This window comes from Nymphalis io, chromosome 3 (genome assembly GCF_905147045.1).
Source record: "Nymphalis io chromosome 3, ilAglIoxx1.1, whole genome shotgun sequence".
In the NCBI taxonomy this organism is placed as follows: Eukaryota; Metazoa; Arthropoda; class Insecta; order Lepidoptera; family Nymphalidae; genus Nymphalis; species Nymphalis io.
Window position 1 is genome coordinate 4,294,146 of NC_065890.1, and position 20,926 is coordinate 4,315,071.

A 20,926-nucleotide genomic window follows, 5' to 3' on the forward strand; every position below is an offset into this window, starting at 1 on the left:
AATTATTAATCACTATATATCCTTATGCTGGGCAAAGGTCTCTATTCCAGTTAAGAACAACGCTTGTGGTATTTATGCCATCACAATGCGCTACTGTTCGTTAAAGGCAAATGTAGTAAAATTTCACACGATGCATCGTGCAGGTTTCATGCATGACGTGTATATATTTTATCATTCATGAGTCCAGGCCTCTGGGCCATCTCGTCTATTTACAGCTACTTTATGTTAATTAAATAACATTGTTAAATGGTATTTATAAAGCTTCTATAATCCACACAGAGCTTGTAAGTCATCACACCGCTGTGTACTCGTATAATCGACTCAACCGCCACAGCCCGCGATGATCCAGCCCGATCTAATGACGTAAAAAGTATGTCCCCGCTATAAAACTGGCCGAGGCCCAAACAAAGAATAAAAAGAAATAGTTCAGATGCGACTGTAATTTGTTCACAAATATCGTTGTTTATATCTATGTCGATTCTGATGATGGCTTTTTAATTCAAAATAAAATAGATTTTTACTACATTATTTGTTAATAGTAATTAATTAATTTAGAAATATATTAATTGATTACTATTTAAATTTTTTACTCGTAGTTTTCTTTTCATTCCGTTCGTTTTATTTAATGTGCATACTTTTTAGTTATATCATAACTTTGATAAGTTTATTTACTTAAATTAAATAATATTTTAAATGTAAACAGATCAAAATTTAATGAATCATAACTACCAGGATGCTAATTAAATAGTTTATTTAATAAAAAAAAACCAAAGTCCGAGATGATATTAGGCATTAAAGAAGAATTCTTGACAAAAGTTGGTATATGTTACGTTGTCCAAAGGCGAGGCAGGGGTCGCGAAAGCACGTCGTCATCGAATGGCAATTTGAATGCGGCCGCTTAGTCGCCTGACGTCGCTATGACTGATGAGGGAAGGGTGAAGATCGTCTGATCATAGCCTGTCATCGTCCCTGTATATAATTTTGCATGCCCTTTTGGGACGAGGTCGCGGTGTTATTTTGTGGTTCAGGTGGATTTAAAGTTTACATTATGATGGTATATAGGCCCTTATATAGCTATATATCCCGTTCGTAATAAATTTATTCAAATAAATGAGTTATATTTACAAAGCCAGCCAATCCTTGCACTTGTAAATATCGATGCGCCTTTTACATGCCAAACGCGTGTATGCAAATGCACTTCCGACCCTCATTCCAGGCGTAGATTCTAATATTTGCGCAGTGAGACTAATAATACTTCATCCTTTTTCTTGTTTTAAAGAAATTTTGTATTTAAAGTAAAAGCTACAAAGTCAAAATAATTCGGCAAAATAGTCTATTTAGGTTATAAATAATTTTAAGTGATCGAATCTCATATATCTAACTGGCCGATGATGAATACTTCAATGAAAACTGTTTTGATATGGGTTAAATAAAATGAACATGAAATATTTTTTGTCACTAGGGAACGTAAGACTTGTAGATTTCTCGATTGTGAAATTCTGTACAGTTTGGTGTCCAATAAATAAACGGCTTGCAGGTGGCGACGTGGCTTGCAAAGTGAGATAAATCTAACCACGTCCAAGGTGCAATCACGGCGGGGATTGGCCCAGAATATATACAGTGAATTTGCGAGTCGCCGTTGAATCGGCAATGAGTCGTGGCGTCGACAATCGGGCAGCGGCCGTTTGTGGCGACGCCAATTCGTATTCATTCATGGACCATTGCCGGCGTCTGCCGCTTCGTATCGGCCATAATGTGTTCCACGGAATATGAATTTAGTGTACACTATCTAGATTGAATTTTGATCTTTCTTTACAATTGGTTCCGTTACCTTGGGAAACTTAAATGATTAATTTTTGCTATTATTAACTTCTTGATATGACTTGTTGATTTTAAATTCATTTTATATATACAAGTGTGTATGTTTGCTTAACTTATAGAGATCATTCATAGTATTTATTATATTTTAAAGTAAATAACAGCCTATGAATGTCCCATTGCTGGACTAAGGCTTCCTCTCCTTATTTTAAGGAGAAGATTTGGAGCTTATTCCATCACTCTGCTTCAATGCGGGTCGGTGGAAATATTTTACACGCTTTTGTATATTTACTATGTACTTTTAATTATATTTTTTATTAAATATATATCATGTAAATTTTATATAATACTAGAAACATTATACTCTATAAATATATTCTGTATATTCTCAAAACATTGGCTTTAAATTTAAATTGTCTATGCTGTGAACCGAAAATTATGAACGATTACAATAATTAAATTCAAATTAATTGAGCCAATAACGAGGACTCCGCATCGCTTTCCCGAAATTTCCCGTTACTGCTTTATTACCTAACTAAATATTGTTGTAACGTGCAAAATTTCGGCTTGGAAATAAATTAAAAACGCAACAACAAGCTTGTAACGAGCGTTGAACAAAGCCGCCCAATAAATCAAGGTAGGCAGGTGAGTCGGGCGAGTGCTGTTTGTGCATTAAGAAAGGCTCGTTTCCCGGCGGCCTTTCTAGAGCCTTTCTTCAAGTTTTAAAAAGGAGTCGACGCCCGATATTTTCGCGTAGTCATCGACATCACATAAATATTGGAAATGGGGCGGCCCCTTTCTTGTCTCGGTCGAATAATTAATGCGGCATCGCTTCTAAGTCGCGGCTGTTTCGTTGCCAAATATTATAGCGGTGTTGCGCTTATTGTTCGCGGAAAGAGAGAAATTAATAAATGATAAAAATAAATAATTATATTTATCGTTTATTAATTTAAGTTAATATAAATATCATATATCATGAAGCTATTTAATATTAACGTCGGTCAGTGAACATATATCAATAACATAACGCGTTTTTTTATAAAGTAAAATGTAAGTTGTTTTGATTTAAATTTCAGATAAATCAGCTTTTTAAGTTTTATTTCCTCAAAACAAAAGTATTAAATTAACGCTTGAATGCATGCTTCGTATGAACAAAACAGTTTTCCTAGATATAATATGAGTATACTCATATTTAATATGAATTTTCTACTGGAAGTTTCCTATTTTATGTAGGAATACGAACTTATATTGTTGATATTTATCAGCTTAAACAAACAAACAAAGAAAATAATCGCTCCACAAAAATGACAGCAAAGCGGGGAGCTGTCAAAAACAAAAAAAGTAAGAAACATTTCAAAAGGCTCGTCAAAAATTGCTTATCTCACACACGCAATTTGCGTTCGCAATTTTCGTCGCTTCCTCTCATTACCCTGCCGTGATATATTTGCGTGTTTATTACTGCAATTACTTAGAGTAAATCTCACGTCCTTCCTCCCCCTTACCCCCCCAGGAGGGTCGCGCCCTCCGCCATTTTACCCTCCTTCCGGCCGGCCCTGCCCTTAAGTCTTATGTACGTCGTAAGTTTCTTCGCGGACTTGGTAACCGGATTCAAATTGGGGCGAATTTAGTAGCAATTAATTACTGAGTTGTGGAAGTGTCGCCAGTATTCCTTGACCCGCGACTCCTATTGTTATGAGGTTATTAAATTTAGGATTTAGTGGAATCAGCTTACTTACATAATAATTGTTACGATTCGTTCGTTTTTCTACGAACATTACATATAAGTATTCCGAGTTCGGATATAGTCTCATATTTGTCATATCAGTAGGGATTATTTATAATTCATACAATGGTATAATTTTTTTACACGTGTAAGTCTTTTTAATTACGAAAGTTCTTGATGTATTACGAAAAATTTATAAAAAAAAAAGATTATTACAACACGAACAACAATTGGTGCAATTATAACAACAATATACATGTTATACTGTGTGGCATCTGGATGTCTGTAAAGAAGCACTTTTAAATTTCGGCCTAAATTATTATTTATTATTATGTAACAGTTTACTTGAACCTAATCTAAATTTAAATATTCACGAAAAAATTTTACTTATTTTATTGTTAGTTGAAGGACGATATTTAATTCTGGAACCACATCTAATTAAATGAAACAAAATATATTATAACCAAAGTTGCTAATAAAGAAAACAATGTCAAAAATGTAATTACGCTTTTTTAGATATTTTATGTAACAAGGCAAAAGTTAACAGTATTTCGTTTTTAAATTATAATTTAAAATACCTAGTACAAGTTGAGTTCGTTAAAGCTAAACGCGACGTAATAACGTTAGCTATTACTGTAGAATAAAATATTCACACTGTCTGTTAAAAGTTTTGCAAGAAATAGATAATACAATAATTGTATGGTATTTATTTATATGTAATCTTTGCCTTATTGTAATATAAAACAAACGAGGCCACCAAAACAAACAGAAACAATCAAATGGTGACAACATATTCACGATTAAAACTGTAAAGTTATGTCGACATTATTCACAACAAAATTCATCGCAGCGAGTTAAACCCAGATATTAATCTCTCGGCGGCATCCGAGCGCTGGATTCGCCATTTTGCGCCTAAATATGATAAACTTTCCCCCGAATTTCTTACGGACCCCCCCTCCTTACCCTCTGGGAGGCGATCCCTCCCGAGCCAAGTCTTACGCCCTGCTTTTAAACTAAGCTCGTTAATTAATTACAGCCAAGTCGACTGCTGAGGGTACAGCCTTACATAGCGCTATGTGCCATTTAAATATTGCATCGTCTATATAATGTTTAAAAAAATGTAGAAATGAAAATTAAGAATTAAATTATTAATAAATTATTAAATAAAAAATATTCTAAATATATTTTAATTATTTACATAGTGATCTTATTCTTAATTTTTTGTTACCATTTTCTGTCTTACAACTTTATGTATTATAACTTTATATATATATCATACTCATATATGAAATATATATAATGAATTGACAAATACACTATATTCATATTTCATTTATTTAATATTTGTAAAGGGATATAATAACGTCTAGTATCTGAGAGTTTAATAAAGATTTGACGGATCAATCAATTAATCACTTGTTTCGTTAGTTTGGTATTTTAAACAATACCTGTAAATGTTTAGAGAATTAGTTAAATAGTGTTGTCTTTGTCTTTCGAAAATCAAATCAATTATGACAGAAAGAGAGAAATCAGTATATAACTAGTCACCCGCTAAACAACGTTTTTATAAGTAAGTAAGTATCAATTACAATATGACTGTAAATTTAAGAATAAGGGGCCAAACAGGTACTAACACAAACGACAGAGGTTACTTACTATCGGGATAGGCTTGTCTTATATTATTTATTTATTTAATGGAGCCTCATATGGCTAACTAAGATAAGTGGTTGCTGATAAACGATGTTGCTGCAAGAAGTATAAGCCAGAGATGGCTTACCGTCAATTTGCTTCAAATGGGAACTAAGATGTTATATATTTTTTGTCTGTAATTACACTGGCTCACAATTTCGCGGTTGAATAATTGATAATTCGAAACGCTATTTTATACTAAGATTACAGCCTTTTGTTGTATTAAGTATTATAGTTATATATAGTATTACAGTTACAGCTGGTTATGTCCCGCTACTGGGTTAAGCTTGGTGAATACACACGACGTCACGGTAGCATGCGCAAGCGATCCCGTGGCGCTCCTCGTTAAGACGAAAAGGGTACCGCTGGTTTTTTAGTGGGTATTCCGATGTTCGAGGCGCACTCGGCGCCTTGGACACCGGTGAGCCTCACATATCCCCCCAATGTTCCCGTGGGGGAAAGCGTAAACCGTTTTCCAGCGTTAAAAAAATAAATAAAAAAATGGTAAATACATACGATGACTATCATCGACATTCCTCAAGATGTTTTCTTTCACTGCCGAATGAATTTATTTTGTGTTTGTCCGATTTGATATACGCGATCTTCGATTAAGATCTACGTCGTCCATCCGCTTGGCATCTTGGCTGGGGTATTATGCATGTTATTAATTGGTGTTACTTGATAGTTTCAAATATAACTAAAACTCTTCAAAAATACATTGATATCATTGTATACTATAATATATACTTACTACTTATACTTTGAAATTTGTTAATCAAGCATGTTTATAATTATAAAGTTTATTTTCCATACCTATCATTATAATGACAATAGTAACGGTTCCATGTTCAAAAAGATTAAAATTAATATTTTGACGTTTTTCGAATCCGTTTAAAATGAAATGTTGTTATAAAACCTATTACTTTTAAATGGAGTGTGTCTTTTTAATAAATTGTTATATTAATGTACCTGTAAAATAAATAAGAATAAGTATTGTCCTTTTCACCTTTAATTATCTTCCTGTCATAATTATACTAAAACGTACCCATTAAATATGTAAAAAGATTCTTGCAAATTTAATATTTAAAATGTACGTCGAGGAATAGTTAAGGGAGTTGCGTTGATCGCGTGTGTTGAGCATTGGCGAGAGGTGCGCGAATACATGACAAAACATACGTTGCCGAGCGCCCTAATCGCTTACAGCGATAACATTTACACTTGTTAACACACAGGAACCGCGTAAGTGAGATTACGTGAGTATTTTGTTAACAGCCTTATTTAACATTAATAATAATATATACCTTTATGTGCTTTTGAAAGTAAATCATATTAGGTTATACGTTTTTGGTATATATGACAAAAAATTGTCGTTTCTAAAATTGACGATTGGTTTTTTTTGTTGAGACCAAAATTACGAATAGCAGTATACTAATATTAGCAATTCCCATATAGTCTTGTGTTACGAATTTTCAATAACGTAGTAAGTTTCCAAAGTATTTTGTAAGTTTCTAAATTTGAATACACTGCTACATTAATATTTTAAGTCTAATTTCGTTATATACATGTACTGGCCCCCACAGCATCCCCCAAGACTACGTAGCCGCGCTACGAGCGCCTACGTCGTCGTAGTAACGCCGGCGGGTGTCTACGGGTAAAATATGAAATATCTAGAAAAATTACAAGCTCGTGCCCTGGGGCGCGAAACCGCGCCTACGTCGTGTTATTTTATTTTGCGCTCTCTTGAACGCAAATCGCGTTAGTATTTTGTTTTTATAATACTTCACGAGTTGTTGGTTTTTGTTTTGCAAAGTTAATGCTGGGTGCATGGATTAGAACTTCGGAGGGTGTGTATGAAGTACTTTAATGTGTTCAAAATCAAAGGTAATAAATGTTGAACACGTTTTATTCGTTTCCTTTCGTGAACGTACAAAGTTATATAAAAATTAAAAACTGAAATGCTTTTTATTATCAATCAAAAAGTCGTTAAAGTTATATTCAAATGCTTAAGATATGTATTAAATGTTTATGATACTGACGCATCGCAACGCGTGTTCAACAAAGATTAACACATTTACGACGAAAAGTTTAACGTAATTTATTCATAAGTTAACACGTCTTTGCTTTTTCACTCTGCTAACTCGGAATTATGATTTGAATATTAATAATTATCAAAAGCGAGGGACTTAATGACACGTCACACAAGTTTTAATGAAACCTCTCGTCTGCGAAGTTCGGGAGGAATTAAGAGTTATTTGAAGAATGATTTAATGTCGATGCTAATAAATGTGAATATAGATTTTTATAAATTAATTATGTAATTGTATCTACAATTATATATTAAATAATGACTACATAGGGACGAGACTGGTATCAAACATTTAGAATGATATCCTTGTTTTTTAATCATCAACCTTTGAATTTTAAATGAATATAATAAATTTAGTTTTATTTTAAAAGTTAAAAACTTAATAATAATTACGAGAAAGTCGTTCGATGTCATCTCACGTCACATCCGTTGCGTGCCGGACGCACAGTCCGTGCCGGTCCGGACGGGGCCGGACGGCTCAGGAAACCTATTACGCCCAAATGAATTCCCCGCCGTTTCCGGACCACGGCGAATCCGCCGCGCCCGCCCACACCCAAGGCGCTGGGACATCAGGGTTTAGATAAAGAAATACTGTCACTAGATAAACAAAAGTATTTAAAATCATTGAATGTTTTATAAAAAACATGCGAAATTGAATTTGTTTATTTATTTGTATGTTTGTTACGCTTTTACGTTTTAACTACTAAGTCGGTCATCATGAAATTTTGCATACAGGTTGTATGGGATACAGAAAAGGAATTTAGCCAACAAAAAATAAAGTACTTATTTTAAATGTTAATACTTTTTAAATGGATTTTACTGAAAACTATTGATTAATAAATAATGTTGAAATTTTATTATAAGATTTAATTATTTAATTCGAACAATTTTTGCTGGAATAACCTTACTTAGAAGTTCTATAGAGATATTTTTAAATTACAATATCTTAACTAATATTATAAATGGCTAAATGAGTTTGTTTATTTGTTAAGCTTTCACGTCTTAACTAGTCAAATTATCATCATAAAATTTTGCTTATTTAAAGAGGTCAGGGATACAAAAAGGAACATAGAATACCTAACACCTGTAACACACCTAGCACCTCACCCCCCTCCTCCTTCTCACCTTGTCGCCGTGTGTGTCAAATAAAATGCACAATATTTTACAATGATATCAGTTCAATAAAAGCATAATGAAATTAGTAAAATTTTCGTTGTTCACGTACTTTATTACATTCTATGATTGTTTGTCGTTGACAGCCCTAAAGAAGAACACCCTCGGACTTGACGAAGCGGAATTTTAATGAAATTTCTAGAAATCATCTTCTCATCTTTTGTCACTCCTTATATTATACTTCATTACCGATTCTCATGTTTAATTTCGTAACGATATTACAATTATTAACTGTAATAAATTAAGTATTTAATCTTATTAATAAATACATATATGAAAGAAAATATTTTTTTCTATTAAAATAATATTAAATTACTAATTGTTACAGCTGCAAAGTCTGCAAAGACAAGACTTAAGGAGTTCTTTCTATCTTGTTCCACTTTAGGTAAATGGACGATTTCTTTATCCGCCGAGTACGAGATAAATTGTTAAAACTCATACATCACATGTTATCAATCGTGCTTGTTGGAATTTAAGCCCGTGATCTTCCATGTATTTTATCCACTGAGCCATTTCGGTTTTAAATTAGTATGATAGAACAATTGTAAATATACTGCGTTATTTAGATCATTATCTTGGATATTAAACGTAACGAAAAATAGATGTCAATGTTTTTAAAAAGCAATACAAGTGTTAGGCGTTGATAAAATGACTTCCATAATAACAATGAGAAAAATATTTATACGCACCACAGACGTGCGGGAGCGTCATGACGTCACGCTATTGTCGCCGCTCACAAATCAAACCGTTTCCCTTTCAGCGACGCATCAATCTTGCGATATGATTTATCGACCACACAAAATACGACCCTCTCATTAACTTGCGAGGTGAAAACATCACAAAGAATCGAACCATAATAGACGCGATGAAAATTCAGGTAACTGCCTTTAATTGATTCATGGAGATCCTTTCAAAAGATCTCTTTTTGAAGATGTTGTTATGGTTATGGAGGAGAGACGATGATATACTCCAGTATGTTGCATGTGTACGCCGTATGGAAAATATTTTATGCTATGCTCTAGTATTACACGAACTATATAAAACTATATTTTTATTTACGAAACGTTGGAAGTCAAAAAGTCTAGCCAAATAAAAAAGTGTTCGTTTTTGAGTTGAACAAATGTTTACACAAACGCGTATTTGCCTCTACATTATGACGATATCATTATACGGTACAAAATAAGTAAATCGTTTTCCTCTTACAAATTACAAACAAATGAAATCGGAAAAAAGTTACGATCTCCAAGAAATCACACGGAAAATCAATATTAGAAAATATTAAGCCGCTTATTGGCAATCTTCAATTTTAATACAATGGTAAATACTTCAATGAATAAGGTTAATAGGAAAACTTGGAGCGGAGGCGCTAAGCGATTTCCATAAGCCCGTTCAGCGATCGACAGGTGACAGAAAAATAAATAGCTCTAATAATTCCGTTCGGATCGACAGTTTGTAATTTGTTCTGTATCGAGTGAAAATATCAAATGAGTGGATACGTCGGTGCGATTGGATCGAACCTTTTCATGCGGGCAAATTGGTTTTCTTTTTTGGCCGTCGCAGCCTCGGCTGACGAGGTGGCGACTATTTTTTCCCCGGTTGTATTTCTCTCCACGTAGCTCTCTCGTTTTATGGGTCATGCGACTATGCGCGACTATTTTTAATGGACGCGTAGGTACGCTGTTTTCATTTTTCTCCCGGTGATAAATTGACTCCTCGCTCACGATGGATGATCATCTTTTTGAAGCTGCAGTGGTTTTGTGAGCGCTTTAATTTCTTTCTATACACGTTTCTTAATTAGTTTTCCGTTTCACTGCAGTTTTGTTTCGTTTTTATTTTATATTAGCCACGATATTTGAAATTTTTGTACTGCATGGGTTATATTTGTACGTGGAAATTTTACAATACATAATATTTTAGAAAATATACAAAACAATGTAGAAAAATGGGTAACATAATATTCTTTTCTATTACTATATTAACTTTGGACAAAGCGTTCATATTATCTTAATAAAGGAATAATTTAAAAAAATCATCTAGCTCTGGATTTCCACATGTATCCAATTTACCTTATTTATATGCAGGACATAGTTGCAATCCGTATGCGCCGGCGCTTCCGATTTATTAGTTTAGCGCGAAGTGATTGGGACTTACATTGGTACTCGCCGAGCACGTGACCCGACTAGCGAGAGATACCATAACGGGAAAGCTTTCGCTTACTTACCCTGCTGTGGATTTATTATTCTTACGTTTGTTATTTATTTATTCTGTGTATACTACTACGTAATATATATTTGTACATTAATGTCTTTGAGTAAAAAGAACGCATAATAATATATACATTAATAATAATAATAATATATATATATATATTATATTCATAGTCTGTTTTCTATTATATAGATATAATAAGGCCAAGTAAAATAAAACGATTTAATAGTATTGCTTTTGAATTCATATAAATCCTTTTGTAGGTGTCATATATAAAAACCGGAATGTTTCCATACATCGTGATGTCAGCAGCGATCGTCAAAGACGTTTACTATCTCAAGCATCGTGTCCTGCAAATTGATAAGATCAAGTAGTCGAGGGAGGAAGGGTCGTTACGGTCCCGCTGCTTTATGCCGTCATTAGCGTCGTCGCATCCGCCATGAGATTTGTACCTCGTTTGTACCGCTGTCTTAAGCCAGCCTATAGCTTTCAAAGTTGGCGGTGTTATGGCAAATTTATGTCAGGTATTAATAATTTACGTTAGTTGTCGCACTGCAAGTTTGTTCTCAGTTCCGCCCCCGAGTTTGAGAGTTCGGAACGTGGCGCTGACGGCTCTTTCACTTGGATTAAATATTTATTCGAGTTTCATGAGTAACTTGATCGTAACTTGTCATTGTAACTTCACATAACTGTTGAATGGTTTTTAGTTAAAATTAAATATTTCACAATATTGAACGGGAATATATGAATATGTAAATTTTCTTTACTATGTATGAGTTTTCAAAGTCAAAATAAAATTAATCTTCCATCTAATAAATTAATCACAATATCTGCTCATGGAATTAAAGTAATATTTTTTTTCAATTATACATTACATCTGATAATAAGGCAAATTAAAGAGAATGAAGGATATGAAATAAATGAATACCCAGTAAGTACAATTTAACCGTTATATCCCCATCTTCGTCTCACGTAACATTACGGACAAGGGATGAACCTCGCTCAAGCGGAGCGGGGTTATTAGCTAAATAAATTTGCTCACCCAATATGCTCGGTAACTCGATTTAATGGCGATAGAATTGATTCATTCAATTATGAGGAATTTTTAGTGCCCCAGCGAGCGGGATAACTTTGTTTTAGGGGGCGCCCAACGGGGGATAGTTTTCTCACGACTCGTAATGCTCATTGGTTTTATTATTACATTTCACATTTTAAAGAGGTTTAATAATCAATCTATCTACTATTTAAATTGTTTACTTAATTTTTTTATTTTTATTTTATTTTATTTTATTTTTTTTTATTTATTTTAAGGACCACTAGTAGCTACTACATGTTTTAATGACAAATGTAAAACAATTTAGTGAAAATAGCTAACATGTGAAGCTTTTTAAAGTAGCCACAACAATTACAATATTTGTTTTAAAAATACATTAACACATAATTATAGAAACATGAGTAGAAAGATTAAAAAAAAAAAAAAAAAGTCCAAATTGGTACAAATTAAAGATCATAAAAAAATAAACATGCACTTAATAAAATTAAAATTAATAACACAAATAGTTTGAAATTGATATAGGTACAAATTAAAATTTAATAATTCATTAAATTCATGCAAAGTTTACGTTACAAAAAAAATTACTAAAAATATACTAATTAATACAAAATAAAATTAAGATAACATTATTTATTATTTATTTATTTATTTATTATTTATTTGCATCTCTCAACAATTCTAGCGCCCGTTTACGATAAATCATGGCAGAGTCATTGAAAATATCTAGATCTTGACAAAAACCATTGTACAACCGTGATGATCTAGGCATTGGTGCATTACATCCTAATTTCGTTTTTGATATTCTGACATCAAAAGTGCCCAGAAAACTACGAACATTGCGCCTTGGAATACGATAGTATATCTTTTCAAGTAAGTAAGTACAGTCGATCTCGTTACGAATTATCTTAAATAGGAAAGAGAGATCTAATAATTGTCTGCGTACAGAGAGACTATCCATATTAAAGTCCTTCAAGAGATTGCTGTAATTTTTATTAGATTTATTGTATGAGGTTTTTTTGTTTCTGGATAGATGATATACAAATCGCTTCTGTATTCTCTCTATACGCAGACGATGTACATTGTAACAAGGATTCCACACAACACTACCGTACTCCAGTACACTACGCACGTAAGCGTTATAGATTATTTTTTTCGTGTTATTCGTGAAGTGTTTACCATTTCTAATTAAAAATCCTAACGTTTTGGAACTTTTCGTAATTATTTTATTGAAGTGCGGGACAAAAGTAAGCTTGTCATCAAAAATGACACCCAAATCACTTATTTCAAAAACTTCCTCCAACTTGATGTTATCAATGCTATATATTGTTTTGATTATATTGAGCTTCCGCGTAAATTTTATATGCTTGCATTTACTGACGTTTAATTCCATTTTATTATTTTTACACCAATTATATATAGCATTAATATCCGCCTGTAAGAGCTCTGAGTCAGCTAAGTTGTTTATTACTTTCGTTAATTTTAAATCGTCCGCAAATAAAAATACTCTACTATAATGTACCGTATCGCAAATATCATTAATGAAGATATTAAAGAGCCAAGGTCCTAAGTGTGACCCTTGAGGAACCCCGGAGCAGGCTTTATATAGACTCGAGCTAAAACCTTTTAAGACAACAAATTGTTGTCTATTGTATAAATATGATTTGAACCACTCATGCATATTACCATTGAATCCGTACTTGCTTAGTTTTAAGAGTAAAATATCGTGCGAAACTTTGTCGAAAGCCTTGGTTAAATCGGTATAAATTGCGTCAACTTGCTTGTGGTTATCAATAGCTGGCACAATGAATTCACTGTACGAAACAAGATTTGATGTTGTAGATCGACCCTTTATAAAGCCATGCTGGTTATTATTATTCATTTGCTTTACATGACATTCTAGATATGGGTAAACTATTGCTTCAAATACTTTGGCAAAAGTGGAAAGTATGGAAATCGGTCTATAATTCTCAATGCACTCACTACCCTTGGACTTATATACTGGTACGATCCTAGCTATTTTCCACTTATCGGGAAAAACACCTGAGCGAAGTGATTCGTTGTATAATAAATATAAAGGGAAACTTAGTACCCATGCACATTTAGAAATAAATATAGGAGGGATATTATCATAACCTGTCCCTTTAGTTGTATCAAGTCTTTTTAAGTATTGATAAATCTGTCTTCGCGATATTACAAAATTAGTGAACGCTCCAAAGTCATGTTTACATTGATTACTATAAGATGGTAATGTATATGAACTTTGAGATTGTGTGTAAACAGAAGCAAAATACAAGGCAAATTCGTTACAAATTTCTGATCCCGATTTCATTACTTTTTGTTTGTAAGTCATTATGCCTGGGAGTGCGGTACTATTATCTTGTTTGCCCTTAAGGTATGACCAAAAATATTTAGGATTTCTACTAATATTTTCTTCAACAATTTTAATGTAATTATTGTAGCAAATTTTCGATAAATCTGCACAACGTTTGCTCAAAAGACGTAATGAAATTTCATCAAGTGGGTTTTTATATATTTTGTATTTATTTAAAAAAACTTGTTTCTCTTTATATAAATTTATCATTTCCTTAGTGAACCATGGAGGATATTGTTTACCTTTTTGTTTCTTTTTTGGTACATATTTTTCGATCAATTTGTTCAAAATTTTATAAAATTTATCGACCATTAGGTTTATTGACTTACAATTACAAAATTCGCTTAACCAATTGATATTATTTAATTCTGAAATTATACTTACGTAGTCAGCTTTAAAATAGTTCTTCTTATCACCAATAACATTACTTTTTAAAGAAGTTCTTGATGAATAAGAAACTAATATATCTAAGGGAGGATGGTGGTGATCTGGAGGCACTATTGGCAAAATAGACTTACTAATTTTTATGTTATTATGATTACTGAATATTAAGTCTAATATTTTATTATTGTTATTACTAATGTTATTATGTTGAACTAAATTATTGAGAGATGCAAAATCAACTAGCAAATTTCCTAAGGAACTATTAGAAATAACATTATCATCAGTAGCGAACCAATTGATATTACTTAAATTAAAATCACCCACGAGCATAACATTTTGTCTATTCTCTGCAATTCTACTATTAAAATTATTGATAAAATTAGATAGCATATTACGGCTGACGGGAGGAGGCAAATAAACTGCACATAATGCAATTGAGTTACACTCATCGTGACAATTTTCTCGTTCAATATTTATCCAAAGATCTTCACACTGACTTTCACAAAAACTGAGTCGCATTGATTTCAGTTTATTTGAGACCGCCACTAAAACTCCACCACCATCTTTTTTACAATGTAAAGGTAAACTATCACGATCTCTTCTGTATACTGTATAACGGTTGTCGAATACTTCATGGTTCTCTATTTTATTATTGAGCCACGTTTCTGTTAATATAATAACATCATAATTTGTACACGATAAATTGCAAATGAAGTCATGAGTTTTAGTACGGAGACCTCGGACGTTCTGGTAGTATATATTAAGACCGTTGAATTTTATAACATGAAACACTAAAATGATCTATGAGTTTAGAGAGCAAAGCAATTTATTGGATATTATTCAAAACAGTATGATTTTTTACATAAATACATTCTGAATGTTCTGTCTTTCTCATAAATACCTTGCCCTGTCTAACCCACACAAATCTGTATTTTTTTTCTTTAGATTTTATTCGAGCTGCTGCATGTAAAGACTTAATAGCCGGTGTCAAGTGTTCCATAACATATATTGGCTGCTTATCTGCTGCAATACCTATGTGACTTGTGTTAAGTTTATCGTCAGGATGCGATTTATTGTAATTGATGACACATGCTAGCATCGTGTCTCTCATTCGTGGTGTGGATAGCTTTACAATCACAGATCTGGGTCTTTTGTCGCTGTTGTTCAATTTTGCAACTCTAGTACAGTGATGTATATCAGACTCCTTTAGATCACATGATATTGCTTTACTCAGTTGCATTACTGCACTAATTAAATTTTCATTTTTATGCTCAGGAATCATTTGTATTTCAATGTTATTTGATCGATTATACTGCTCCATAGTATGTATTCGTTGTTGCAAATCAGATGTTACATTTTTTAGTGCATTTTTCTCTCTTTCCATTTCCGCAATTTTATCGTCATAACTTGCAATTATTTTTTTAGTAGATTCGTATTCTTCGCTCAAAAAAGTCATCGAGTTTTCAATAGTAGATATTTGCTCTTTTATAGGTTTAAGATTTTCTTGAATCATTTTGTTTAACATGTTAGTGATATCATCCAATAGTAAATTTTTAAAGGCCTGAAACTCATTACGAATGATTTGTTCAACGTCTTGTTTAGTAAGTTGTTCTGATGCAGGCGACCACTTTTCAAACTGTTTGCTTTTTTGCCGATTTGTCACATTGTAAGATTCTGGAGAAGTATTATTTCTTGTTGTTATTATTTTTTTCTGTGGAATCATTCTTACTTAGTAACGACTATAACAGCAACTTCTTAACAGAAAAATAAATAAGTTGAAATAGGTCACCAACAACTTGGGTTTGAACCCGTATCGCTCGTGCGTGGAAGTATGGTTCACACCGTTGGGTCAACGATATGGTTATTGTTCAAGTAAAAATTGCGAACTGTATGTACAATATTATAATCTGCGCCTGGAGATTTTATTAAACACCCGCTACAAAAAAAGTTATTCTCTTTGTATCTACTCACTTCACTGTATATTTTTTAAAGTATTTCTTTGTTTTAAAATAAATTACTAGAACTTTAGGTGTTTCTTAAAATCGTTTTATAAAGCATTTATTTTTATTAATACACTACTTTCTTAACTTATTTTGCTTGTAAAATAAGTCACTGCCCTCAGTAAAAGTACCTATATTATATAATTATCGTTTCACCCTTTTGCGTATTAAACTTATTCAAACAATAATGTTTTTATATAGATCACACACTGTCCTTGTTATTTACACATATCTACGTTTTATGATTTCAAAACACAGTCCTTATATTTTTAAAACATTTTTTTTTTACGGAGCTATATAGTTCCGTGCGCTTACGTCGATGACACTCAATTTTTTTTTAAATATATATATATATATATATAAATATATATATATATATATATATATATATATATATATATATATTTAAAAAAAAATTGAGTGTCATCGACGTAAGCGCACGTAAATATATATATATATATATATATATATATATATATTTAAAAAAAAATTGAGTGTCATCGACGTAAGCGCACGGAACTATATAGCTCCGTAAAAAAAAAATGTTTTAAAAATATAAGGACTGTGTTTTGAAATCATAAAACGTAGATATGTGTAAATAACAAAGACAGTGTGTGATCTATATATATATATATATATATTTATATATATATATATATTTATATATATATATAAATATATATATATATATATAAATATATATATATATATAAATATATATATATATATATATATAAATATATATAAAATAATATATAAAGCATTTATTTTTATTAAAATAAAATAAATATAAAATAAATATATATATATATATATATATATATATATATATATATATATTTATATATATATATATATTTATATATATACCTTCTTAAGTTGTCGTCAGCGATGGTAAAAATAGCTAAGCTTAGTCTATATCAATGTTCACATGGTATAGGCTGAAACGTCCTAAATTTGACACGAATTTATGTGTAAATGTCACCGTCCAAGACCATTAGTGCCTAATGCTTCCATTAGGGTGGGGGTGGGAGACATCTGCCGCTTGTTTTAGCTAATTTATGGCCTGCCAACAAGCAGCCATCCGAAGGTGAGCGATATATAGGCTGTGTGCGTGTATTTATGTACTTGTAAATGTATATGTGTGTGTCCTGGTGGTTTTCTTGTCCATCTATTCACGTCTAGAGGTGAGTTTCCCTTTTCAATACATAACAATAGACAAACATACACGACGTACGTTATATTTAATAAAATAAATGAATAAAATAGTTTAATATTTTTTTTTAAAATGCTAATTTAATTTTTATGCATACAACTGTGTATATAGTTTGATACAACATAAAACATAAATAACAATAAAGGTTAGTGCAGATTTCTTTTAAGGTAAGGTCCACACTTTCCAGGTCCATATACTTAGACGTTTTATTTTTCAATTACAATTGTTAACGGCATAATCAGGTATCGTACAATCGCTGCGGGCCGGCTAATCCAGATTTATTCGAGTTGGGCCGGATTAAGGTGGCGTGAATTACACATTTATAGGCCATAAAGACTGATCCGGTGGCGTGCTATCTCGCCTGGATATAGTTATGATTTGGTCTTGCAAAGCCTGTGTTATACGGAATGTTTAATTGTACAAAATTATTCTTTCATTTATTATGTTTGGCAGTTGATAAATAAAGTGCTATTCTGTAATGACTCGTTTCGGTTCTCACTAGTGAAATGAAGAAAATCGACTCATCTATAGTCTTGTTATTATATTTATGCTTTAAATGTTATAATAATATCTTAGTTGTCACTGCATTTAACTTTTTTGTATTGCTTTTATGAATCTATCTTTTTATAGTGGTAAATTAATCTAAATTATTTTTAAATTATTTACAAATTAAAAATTATTTTGTGTCGAGTAAAATATTATATAATTGACTCAAAATTTATAAAAAAGTGAATCATATAGTTTTGTATATTTTATCGCAAAATATTATTTTGCCATCATTACAGCACCATGTATAGTATGGCGACGGTAGTTAGCAGTGGCGCGCACGCATCTTGTTGCGCGAAAGTTACGACCGCCCACGCAAGCGCCGCTAGCCGACCCTTCCGCCTGAATGGTCCATTCAATCATTCCATAATGTTTCGTGACGTGGTTACCATGCTCTTTACCTTTCATGATATATAGCAAATTAGACCAAAAATTATAATAAATTAGTTAATATATTATATAATAAAGATAATATATTATATTTAACTATTAAATGTTTATATTCTCAAAACAGTTTAATAAACAATCAACTGATGTACAGTCGTCAATACAAACCGATAAAAAACAATGTAGCGCGTGTAGTGGCAGCAACAGAGTCACGTTTATACGCTCGTAAACATCCCCGAAAGCCCCTGGGGTCATCCGAATTTATATGATCACTGTTATTGGCGGTGCTACTTTAAATTATTATACACGTCCAACCACCAATATCAGTTTTGTTTCATTTTACCTGTTTATTACATTATTAAAACAACGGAAACAATTGCCAGCTACACGTCATCGTGTATGATTGTTTAGTTTTGTAGATTACATTGTAAATAGTTAATATCATCTTTACTAACATTACAAATTCGAAAGGAACTCTGTCTGTTATGCTTTTACGGCTAAACCGCTGAACTGATTTTGTTAAATATTGGTATTGAGTAAGCTTGAATTCTAATGAAGAACATAGGCTTTTATCATACCTAACACCTGTCGTTCTTCCCCGTCCCCAATAACACGCGAGTGAAGCCGCGGGCGAAAACTATTATTAAATAAATAGTAAAAAAAAGTTTTTTTGTTTGTTCTTTACGATTTAAAATAGCTTATAAGAGCCTTGTATAAATGTGTTTTATTTGATGTTTGTGAATAATTGTAAGTTATTAGTTTTGTAAATTTCAAGTAAAAGGCAAAAATATTTTAAAGTAAATCCTATTTTCATATCGGTTCGGGATATCGTGGGTGGGGCGAGTAGGACGAATCTCAAAGCAATGAGGAAAAATAAAAAAGTAAAAATGACAAGACGTTATTTGCATCCCGCTAATGGCCGCCACCGTCGTAATGCGGGGGTAGATGAACAAATATTGCTTTATCCAGTCACAATTTATTCTTACCCAGTTTTATTCGCCATTCCGAAGCCAGAAGTCGGAAGGGAAGTCGACGGCTTCGAATTTTAAACATTTAAATGATTCGCAAATTATTTCGCCCAATCGAGTGCTTTTATTTTTGTTTCGTGTATTAGATTATACGTTCCTATTACGTTTAATAATGTTTCTTTTTAAAAATAAAAATGTATTAGTCTCGTTTAATATGTAAGCGAGAAAAAAAATATATATAGGTCACGAAAACCTTATCCAAACAACGGACCTGCGATACCCGTTTCTAACCTGCTGTCTTTATGTTTTTTCGGAAGCATACATTCGCATACAAACGACTATAAGCCTCATCTCTGATAGTATATGCGGTATAGTAGATCGTAAAGTTTCAACGAGTAAACACGTAACTTTTCATAATATGAAAGGAATTCATTACACTTTTTTCCGAATTATACGAAAAATGCAAATTAAAATAACTCTCAAATCCCAACTCAACCGTGTCGGAGCTTAATCCGCGAAGTGACAACGGCATTCTGACGAGGCGCCGGAGCTGGGAATTATTAAAACGAACGCCAACTTTTTCACTAAGCCCCGTCGCAAAGCCGTTTCAATTGCGCTGCGCTGAAGATAATTCCAACTGACGTCATCTTTTTTTCAAATTCTCGACTCGGCTGCATTTCTCTGTGCAGCAATTATAACATTTCCACCAACTAGGAAAACAGAAACACGTGAGAGAGCGCGTCGAATCGTACCGTTCGTAATTTAAATTTAGATGGAAATTTAATGATGCATTCACAAAGGGCGCTCGTAAAGTCGGTTGCGAGATATTTTTTACGAGGATCTCGCGAACTATTGCGCGCTTAACGACTCCGAAGCAAGATCGCCCTCTGCTTTAATGAGCGCCCGATAAACGTGTTAACTGCCGCGACCTTATTTTTATGTTGATGTAAAATTGCTGAAAAACGGATTCATTACGGTGAAAGAAACATTATGTAGCGAGATTTCGCAACGAATGTAGCGAGGGAAATTTGTGTTTTTTGAGGTCGCTGTCGTCGCGCTGGAGCGTTATACGGTATGCGGGCGGAGGGAACGAGAAGGCGAGGCAAGTAGACCTGGCTATGTTTAATATATGAGGGCAGGCGACGCAGAGCGGGTAAACACGGCCCAACCTTCGCTCCTGTTGGCCACTGTTTGCTCACCGTTCTAGTCTCGAGAGAAAATATGTTTGCTCTGCATACCTAACTGCAGCCCGCTTCGGAACAGAATACCTGTTTACCTTCGAATGTTTTTTCAGAGATTCAAC